The sequence below is a fragment of the Ceratotherium simum genome, chromosome 34 (assembly GCF_057802395.1).
Source record: "Ceratotherium simum simum isolate JZ-2026a chromosome 34, ASM5780239v1, whole genome shotgun sequence".
Lineage (NCBI taxonomy): Eukaryota > Metazoa > Chordata > Mammalia > Perissodactyla > Rhinocerotidae > Ceratotherium > Ceratotherium simum.
In genome coordinates this window covers 15516224-15527210 of record NC_141933.1, presented here as the reverse complement: position 1 = coordinate 15527210, position 10987 = coordinate 15516224, and positions in this window count along the sequence as shown.

Here is a 10987-nt window from a genome sequence, read left to right as displayed (position 1 = left end):
CTAGACCAGTAGTTCTCAATCTTGGCTGCATGCTACAATAATCTGCAGGAGATTTTTAAAATATTGCTGCCTGGATCTCACCTCCAGAGAATATAAATTAATAGGAGATAAGACTTTGGCACTAGGGGATTGTAAAATACAGTTACTTCCCCAGAGCCTGATACATAGAAGAGATTGAGATAAAAACAGTTAGTATTCATTTAGCGTCTAGTGTCTCCCCAGTTATTGGCGTATGCTATCTCAGTCAGGTCCCACACTAACTCTGAGAGGATCAACCACATAGAGAGCAGGAAATGGAGGCTCAGACATGGGCAGATGGTGGCAAAGTGAGAATTTTGAACCCAAGCCTGCAGGACTCCAAAGCACATCCTTTCCAGTTTAGTTCAGCTAACAATTGTTTAACACCATGATGTACTGTAGTGGGCATAAAGGATATTAATATGAAAGAAGTTCTCTTTTATCAAGTGCCACTAATCTTTTCAGTATAGCACAATTATCTTTGTAACTAAAGCTTTAGAAAGACTGAAAGAGAGACAAAAAAGTCAGAATGATATTTACCTTTTTAAATATTGAAATTGTTGAAGTCTCCTTCAGTGTTGATATTCTGAAGACTCCCCAAACCCCTATCACTCGTCACAGCTCTAAGTAGAAGCACATTAAACAACATATGTTTTTGTGATCCTTGGAGGTATGTAAAGGGGATTGGAGCCCTTGTCTTCTGTCCATACATTGCTACGACTTACAATGAAACCCTTCTTATCTGGGAAGACCTGTCATCCCTGTTTTCGAGAACTTTTATGCTACATACTGAGAAACATCACATGGATAAAGAAGCTTAGCTGGAAAATGTGCATGCTCCAGTGAACATCAACTTTTAGGATGGTTGAAGACCACACACCTTAAAGTCTGATGTGCTCACCTTCACCAAACCCCAAATGTCCCATGCCTCCATGAGAAGAAATAGGAAAAGAACAGTAAATGATGTATATGTGCCTGGAAAGTCTCCAGGCCCTGACATTTTAAGTCCTGGTAGGTTGGTGTGGGGTATTAGTCACATAGTTGCGGCACATACAGCAGGGAAGTTTAGACACAATTTAACCACATCTAACATCCAGTGTTGGATGGCAATTAAATAATGTAACAATTCATCCACCTCCTGTCAAATGTGCTTCTGTAACTTTTTAATAAAAATGAATAATGGATTTATACAACTAAAAGTGTCTGTGCAGATTATTTCTGGGAATGGATGCTGCTATAGACTAAATGTTTGTGCGCTCCCTAATTTCATATGTTAAATTCTAAAGCCTAATGTGATGGTAGTAGGAGGTGGGCTCTTTGCCACGAGGCAAATTCAATATCTGGTAAATGGGATTAGGGATCTTGTAAAAGACATCCCAGATAGCTCCCTTGCCCCTTCCACTACGTGAGGTCCCAGCAAAAAGATGGCTGTCTATTTAGCAGGAAGTGGGCTCTCATCAGACACCGAACCTGCCAGCACCTTGATCTTGGATTTCCCAGTCTCCAGAACTGTGAGAAATAAACAATATAGATACCCGATCTATGCTATTTTGTTATAGCAGCCCAAGTGAACTAAGACAGAAGCATCAGGAATAGCAGAATGAGCTAAAGCTTTCCTTCAAACTACTAATTTTGACTTTGATTCTAACAAGACATTGAATCCAAGATCAATAGTGAGAGGAAATCTTTTCAGATGGGCGGCAGAGGAATGCAATAATATACTTGGTCACTCAGAGGAGTTCAATCAGGCCAAAATCTAGTTTTCTAAAAGTTAAAAAATGATCTCTGGAACTGGCATGTAATGGGAATTGTACACTCCTGAAGGCTGGTATTAGCTCATAAGTCAGTCCTCTCATCCTCTACCAGGCTTGTTTTTTTGTAAGAATCATGAAATGCTTATTCAGTGAAAAATTAAATGAATGAATGAAGAAATGTGTGACTGGATGATTACATGAGTGAACAAATAAATGAGTGAATGAACTGAGATTGAATAAATGAGTCAGCATCAGGTTGAGTCCCTAATGGCTAACTACAAGATTCAAGATCTGCTTATTCTATGTCCCCAAAGAGAGGACACTTCTCAGATCACCCCACCATGTCCTCTCATCTCTCATCCCATGGAAGTACAAACCATGTTCCTTTTCACTAACTAAAACCCATGCTTATGTGTTAGGATAGAGACATCACACTTCCTGATTTCAATCTATATTACAAAGCTATAGTAATCAAAACAGTATGGTATTGGCATAAAAACAGAGACATAGATCAAATAAAAGTAAATATGTGAAAAGGAGTCAGTTTACCCTTAGAAATTATAAATGAGAAAATATATACATTAAAAAAAGAAAGAGCAAAGACCATAAGAGGAAAGAGTGGGAGCTAGGGAATCAGTTAGAAAAGGCTACAGAAATTCAAGCCTGAATGAGAACTGTAGAGGTGGAAGTATGAGACAGTCACATTCTGGATCCATTGGGAATGTGGAGCTGAAAGGATTTGCTGATGTTGTGGAAGTGGGGGTGGAAAAGAAAGGTGACTCAGGCAATGAGTTATCAAATCTACTTCAGAGGGGAGAAACAGCAAGAGGAGCAGATTAGTGAGGAAGATCAAGGGTTAACTTTGACATGTCAAATTAGAATTTGACATGGAGATTGGAGGAGGCAGGTGACATGCAGTTCTAAAGTTCAGGAGACAGGTTTGGGACAGAGCTACACATTTGGGAATTGTTAGTATATAATAGTGTTCACATCGATATACTCTTGCTTTCTATCTTATCTCAATGGCTGCTCCTTCTCATTTACTTCACCCTCAATATCTTCCCAAACCTTAAATGTTGGAATGGCCCACAAGCTTTTGACCTCCTCTCTGCTCTACCACCACTCACTTCCTAGGGGACTTCGCCTAATGTCATGGTTTGAAATTTATCATATTATTTATGAGTGCTTGCCTTGTCATAAATACTGCACACTATGGGCTACTTTTACGTAAATTACTGACCACAGATAGGTTTCACACTGCTAAACAAGAAAATTTTGTCTTTACAATTGCTGATGAACATAATTATGTTATTTTAAAAGTGTGATGGATATTCTAGTATATTGAAGAAACTGGTTCTATGAATGATAAGAAAAGAGAACGTGTTCTTAACCTCTATACACACTTGGTTCACATATGAGTCATCTATGTTATTGCTAAGACAGAGAAAGAACTTTTTTTTTTCTTTTGTGGTGAGGAAGATTCGTCCTGAGCTAATGTCTGTTACCAATCTTCCTCTTTTTTTGCTTGAGGGTGATTAGTCCTGAGCTAACCTCTATGCCAAAGAGGAAGACTCTCTTGATTGACCGTTGCAACAAAAAATATTCAAGTTCATGTGTGTTTTTTTAAAATATGTAGCCCAATACAGAAAAACCTCTGATAACACTGACTTAGATGGAAGATTTGCAAGGAGTTACTGGATTAAATGGAGAGGTTGAAAATGGAAATTCTGTTAGCAGAATCAGGAGGAAAATGGTACATGAAATTGAAAGGACGTAACTAAGGAGGGGAAAATAGAACAATCTGGTTGGGTGAGAGTTAAAATTATAGTTATCATCACAGAAATTAGTAGGAATGAGTCAGGGTTTAGCAGAGAGAAATATAAATATGATTGACCGGGGAAATGAGGAAGCTAAAAGTGATGGATGGGGTACAATTCTTTGATATGTTTTCTATTTCTTGGGAGATAAGTAGAAATCATAGAGTTTTGAGGTTAGAAGGGACCATGACCATCATCTAGTCCAACCACTCAAAATATAGATTAGGAAACACAAATATTAAAATCTTCAAAATTTACCTAAGGTAATATACCATTTACGTAGCAAAGATCAACCTAAAATTCACATTCCGAATTGCCCAGGCTAGGATCATTTTAATGCACTCTACACATTCTGTGAGTCCTGAGCTGGCATGAACATTTCTCATCAATTGGACTTGCTGGAACACCCAACCATAGGTTCCTATTGGGTATAGATATGAATGAGGACACCAGCTTGTGGTCCCCAGAAAGCAGTTGTCTGTGATCATCATGTGAAAAGTTTCCTATTAACTTTGTCACAGTTGATCAACCCAGGAAATTTCCTCCAAATATTTTTTTAGTTGGATTTGTTTTGAGAAAAGCCACTGGGGAAATTCCTCCTCTCTGGGACCCATTATTTTAAGATATCCTATAGGGCACTAAATGACTTGCTAAATCAGGCAAGAATGGCCTCTGAGTAAAGAGAAGACTTCAGAAGAGGATCCTGGTCCTCCCATGCAGAATTCTGGCTTAGGATAATTCCATAGTATCCTTACTTTCCTTGTGTGTTTATCTTGCCCTATCCCAAGGATGGGTTTCTAGAACATGAGTCTTTTCCTTAACACCAGCACACTCTTTCCCATCTACATCTAGATATTATGAGGACATCACCTATTGGTCACTTTTCATTTCTAGGGGAGTCTGCACATCTGGAGTGCATGTATCCTTATTCCATTTCATCCTTAAAGAACCGGATAATAGGGTCAGAAAGCATTCTGGGAGAGCTCTTTCAATCACCTATGGCAGGAATTTTTAGCATTTCAGCAAAACAAAAATTTTGCCTTTAATAATTTTCTTTGATGGCTGATGGAATGAAGTGAAGTGCAAAGAGGTAAGGAAACATCTTCAGAGAATTTACTTTTTAAAAACGAATTCACTGTTCTTTTTCCTAATTGATCTTAAATTACTGTGTATAATACTTTAGAGCACAGGTAGTCAAACTAGACCTATAGTCCAAATTCAGCCTTTTTTTGTGCAGCCCTTGAGCTAAGAATGTGTTTAATACTTTAAGAGAAAAGAATGAAAGACAGAGAGAGAGAGAGGGAGGAGGGGGGTTGGTAGAGAGGAAGATAGAATATACAAGGAGCCAAAGTGGTCTACAATGCCTAAAATGTTTACTATCTGGTGCTTTATAGAAAAAGTTTTCTACTTCTTACTTTAGAGTGCAGGGAGAATTTTCAGGTACATGCAAGAAGGGTTGAATAAATCAAATGACTTATTAGATTGGGTAGAATTATCCATACTCCGCAGATGAAGAAAATGCGCTTAGATGTGGCTTGTCAACAACATATAACTAGGAAGTAGCAAAACCAGGTCCCAAACTTAGATTTTTCTTTTCTAGACCCAAAATGCTTGGGCTTGAATCACGACTCCACCACTGACTAGCTGTTTAATCTCAGACTAGTTACTTAATCTTTTGGGATCTCAGTTCTTTATCTGTAAAATATGCAGAAAATATTACCTGCCCCATGGGGTAGTTGTGAGGTGCAATTGAATTAATACATGTGGAGAGCTTAGAAGAGTGTCTGCACATTATGACATAAGCCATTATTATTATATTTGAATATGCTTTCCAAGGCACCTAAAGAGGCTTTCATGAAACACTAGAGTTTCATGAAAAATTTTGGAAAGTTAAATTTATGCATATTTCTTCACATCAGGATTCTCAGAGTCCTTTAATGCTTATCTCCATTGTAGATCAAAAAGAGAGAGAATAATTGGTGTTTTCCAAATGTGCTTGACTATGTGTACATATATCTATGTAGCTGTTAATCTATTTATGGACACGTATCTATTTATGTATATATGTGTCTGTATACATATGTATATACATATATACATATATATTGTACATATGTACGAATACATATATATTGATATTTTGGCCATAAATATCTTTGCCTTATACATCTTTGCCACAGGCATTTTTGTCACAAACATTTTCACCACATATCCAATTGGACTTTGCCATAAAAGATAAAATAAAAAGTAAAAGAGACACATTAAAAAGAACATAATGAAATACATTGTACATATCTGGACTACATTTAAATGTTCCAGGATCACATGCCCGGTCCTTATATTTCACCAAATCATCTAAGCCAGATTCTGCAGCAAATACTAAACTTCTGTGCACATCCTGTTCGCCACTATTTTTTTGTGTGTGTGAGGAAGATCAGCCCTGAGCTAACATCCATGCTAATCCTCCTCTTTTTGCTGAGGAAGACTGGCTCTGAGCTAACATCTATTGCCAATCCTCCTCCTTTTTTTCCCCCATAGCCCCAGTAGATATTTGTATGTCATAGTTGCATATCCTTCTAGTTGCCGTATGTGGGACGCAGCCTCAACATGGCCCGAGAAGCGGTGCGTCGGTGTGCGCCCGGGATCCGAAACCTGGCCGCCAGCAGCGGAGTGCGCTCACTTAACAGCTAAGCCACAGGGCCGGCCCTATTGTCCACTATTAAGCAGCAAAAATTTTCACCATTTTCAAGAAACTTATACTCATCAGGAATCATGTAACCATTTCTTTTTGGAGGGGGATAATAGGAGGAGCTTGAGTCTTCTTTTGCCTCCAACTTCTAATATTGTGGGATAAATTTGGCAAAGACGGCATTAGAGAACAAGCCGTCGCATCTAAATTAGCTAAAGAATTGATAATTAATACTCTCGAAGACTGCTGTGAATGACTAGCTGCCTGTTTTATATTTGCCATAACTTGATAAAATTTGGTTTTGACAGATAGGAGAGATGACTGTGCTCCCCAAACTGATATGTTATCATTTTTTAGTGTAATACGCAATCTGGCTTTACACTGTCTTATGTCACACTTCCAGTAAGTTTTATCAGCGTTTTTTCTAGTTGAAAGCAAACTGTCAAACAAAACTCTGAACTAGTTATTTTACCTTTTCCAGCAAAATTGCCTTATGGCTGATTAGTCATGTGGCAAAAATGTTTGCTGTGAAAATGCTTGCAGCAAAGATGCTTATGGCGAAAGTACTCAGAACTCTACCTATCTATGTATCTATCTATGTATCTATCTATCTATCTATCTATCTATCTATCTATCTATCTATCTATCATCTATCTATCTATTGATCTTTCTATCTAGGGGAAGAGCATCTTATGGCTTTAGTATTCTAAAAAGATTATATTGGAAACCCTCACCTAGAAGAGTTTTTCCCAAATTCTGTTAAATTTCAGGTCTCCCTTAGATGCTTGAGGACAAGGGTCATTTTTTAAATAATTTTTTAATATTCTTCCCTGGAGCTGAGACTAAGATTTCAGCATATAGCAGGTGCTCAATAAGTGCTAGCTAGCTTCCTTGCTTGCTTGACAGTGGTTAGCCTGATGCAGGCATAACAGTCTTGTAACTGAGATATATTCACAGTTCTACAGTAGCTCACAGGAAAAGCACTTTATCTAGGGAGGATGAAAATCAGGAATGCTTCCTGGATAATTGATCCCTGAGCTGAAACCTGTAGAAATTAGCTAAGGAGAAAAGAAGGAAAATTTATCCAGGCTGAAGGACTTTCCATGATTTCAGGAAAGACAAGATAATGTTCAAGGGATTGGAGGACTGGGAAGAGATGAGCCCCTCTGAAAAGCTAGCTACACTAAGTGAAATAAGCAAGTCACGAAGAGACCAATACTACAGATTTCACTTATACACAGTACAGAGAGTAGTTGAAATCACAGACACAGAAGGTAGAATGTCTTCTTTATCCATTTGTCCCTTGATGGGCACTTAGGTTGCTTCCAAGTCTTGGCTATTGTGAATAACGCTGCAATGAACACAGGAGTGCATGTACCTTTGCAAATTGGTGTTTTCAAGTTCTTTGGATAAATACCCAACAGTGGAATAGCTGGATCATACGGTACATGTGTGTGGTGATGGGTTGTAATTAGTATTTTGGTGGTGAACTTGATGTAATCTATGCAGAAATAGAAGTACAATGATGTACACCTGAAACTTTTACAATGATATAAACCAATGTTACAAACCAATGTTACTGCAATAAACAAAAAATTAAAAAAAAAAAAAAAAAAAGAGGGTAGAATGGTGGTTACCAGGGGCTGGAAGGAGGAGGAAATGGAGAGTTGTTTAATGGTATAGAGTTTCACTTTTGCAAGATGAAAAGAATTTGGAAATAATGTAGTGGTAGTTGCACAAAAATATGAATGTGCTTAATATCATTGAACTATATCCTTAAAATGGTTAAAATGGTAAATTTTGTGTTATGAGTATTGTATAATAAAAAAGTTTAGGGGGAAAAAGAGCTAGGCACAACATAGGGCATTCTATGTATATTTCTGTCAACATTCACACAAACCCTGCAAGTTGTCAGCTATGGAAACTGAGATTTGCAGGTTTACTTATTAAGTAAATTTCTGAAGGCCAGAGAGCTGCCACGTGGCAGAACCAGGATTCAAACATAGATGGAAGGACCTTAAAGCCTGTGTGTTTTCTCATAGGAATGATTAACTCAGGAATTTCCTTCACAGTCAGTGCCTTTAGGGGGACAACATGGGGCAGTAGAGATTTTCTGAGGCTTCTCAAATCATGCTTCATAGATGTCCTCCCTCTCCTATAAGTATAGATGCAGACAGAGTTTGAGTACTTGTGTCAGACACTCCAACAGAATTGTTCCAGCTAACCTGTCTTTTCCGTGTAGGTCTTTGCAACATCTTGACTAAGTTGTAAAGCAGTCGATATAGATTCAAAGAGCAAAATCCAAGAACTGGAGAGCGTAGGGTAGACCCAACCTTCTAATGACTAATCTTGCTGAGTTGAGGTCTTAGTTTTGCCCTAAACTAATTCTAATTCCTTTATGATTTCTCTTTTTTAATACTGTAAACTTTTTGGCCATAAAAAATAAATTTCAGTATATGGTAACTCAGGAAATTAATGTCAAAATGAATATTAGTCCATCATTCCATACTGCAGTTATTTGAAAAACAGTAAGCGTTAACATTTAGTGAATGTTTATTGGGGCAGGTGCTATCCTAAATGCCTTTATTTATTTTCACTATATCATCACAGAAACCCTATAGAGAAAGTGTATTTATTATCATTCTTACATTATAGATGAGGTAATTGAGGTATAGAGATTTTATGTAAAGTGTCCAAGATAACTTTGAACTCGAGCAGTCTGATGGCAGAAAACATGCTCTTAACCACTCTGCTATGCTGCCATGACTTTACCAAGTATTGAAGACTCAGATATCCATGAGTATTTTCTGTTTTATTGAATTGTCTCTCCATTCCTGCACTTATTTTTGAATTGGTATAATTTTAATATATTATATATTTATGATATTATAATTTATGCTACAATTTAATATTTAATGTAAGCCTCACCCTTGCTCTTTTTTGAACATCTATTCATTCTCACTTGATTATTCTTCCAAAAAAACTTTAAAATCACATTATGAAATACACACACATGCACACACAAGCACACACATATACACACTCAAATTTTCTTGGGATTTTTATCAGATTTGCACAAAAAAATTTTTATCAGATTTGCAGAAATTAGATGCATTATTTTGAAGATATATAGCATTTTTAAAATATTAAGTTTTCCCATCCAAAGAAAAAACTAGAGCAATTGCCTTAAATTTGTCTTAAGATTATGTTACATCTATTGATATTTTATATTTATGTGGCTATTGGAATTAGAATGTTCTAAGCAGTTATTGTTGGTATGGATAAAAACTTTTATGTTTTGTGTAAAGTAAAAATCCTTTCATCCAAAGCGATTTGGGCCAGTGCTTGATAAGTTAATTGAAAAGGAATTTACAAGGAGGTTAATTTTAACATATATGTATTCCTTAAAATCTTAATTTAACTTGAAACATAGAATTGCACATTCACCCTCCCCCCAGCCTTCTGTTATATAACCAAGTCTTTTCTGGGTGTATGTTTTTGGTTGGCTGATTACTGCAAACTGAAGTGTTTCTTACATGAACCATACTCAAAAATCACTGTCTACGATCTGCGGTATCAGTCTTCAACATGGAATTAAAATGTAAAGACATTTGTGAAAAAAATGCATTCTATATCATCTTTTTATGATTTTTCCCTCAAACATATACAGCAGTTCTGCCCACCTTAGCGAATTCATTAGTAAATTATTATTTGTTTACAACTCACTTTTATGAAATATTTCAAAAACATTAAAATTGATTTGCATTGAAAAAATCCTTTTTCACATTCATGGTTCAATATTTCATACAGTATTTTATTAACTTTAGCAATATCAAGTGTACTTGGCTTATTCACGGTTGGAAACAAATACAATTGGACTTGATAAGCAAAAACCTCCACTCGAGGAAGTATAAGTGCTCAGAGGTACAGGAGTGAAGATTACTCGCCTAGAGTTCAGTGTGCTGTGGACACCCAACAGTATATTTTATCAAGGGGAAGGAGAACAAGGTGGTTAAGTACACATCTGTTAACTATTGGCCATCTTAAGAAACTTCCTTATTAGTTCTAACAACTTCTCAGTTGGCTGCCTTGGGGTTTTCATAGACAATCAGGTGTCTGTCATATTTTTCAGTTAAGGATTGTAGCTTTTTTTGGGGGGGGCCTGCCCCGTGGCTTGGCGGTTAAGTGTGAGCGCTCAGCTGCTGGCGGCCGGGGTTCGGATCCCGGGAGTGCACCGACGACCCGCTTCTCTGGCTAATCTGAGGCCGCATCCCACATACAGCAACTAGACGAATGTGCAACTGTGACATACAACTGTCTACTATGGCTTTGGGGGAAAATAAATAAATAAATAAAATCTTTAAAAAAAAAAAAGGATTGTGGTTTTCTCCATATTTTAGAATTTCCAGAAAAATTTTGGATAAAAGGAGTGATAGTTTTTATATGACATTATATTTTTTGCCTCTTAAAAATATCTTTTTGTTTCCTAACTCAATCTGAACATCTTTGTATTTTAATAGGGGATATAGGCCCACTTATATTTATTGGCCTAATTGATATTTCATCCTGCTTCTGACAACATTTTTTAAAATATTCTTGCTCAACACAATTTCTCACTCATTTTTGTTCTTTTTTTTTTGAACTATATAGCTTCATTCTTCCATTTTTCTCTTTAATGTTTAGGAAGGACATATTAAATATATTTATAT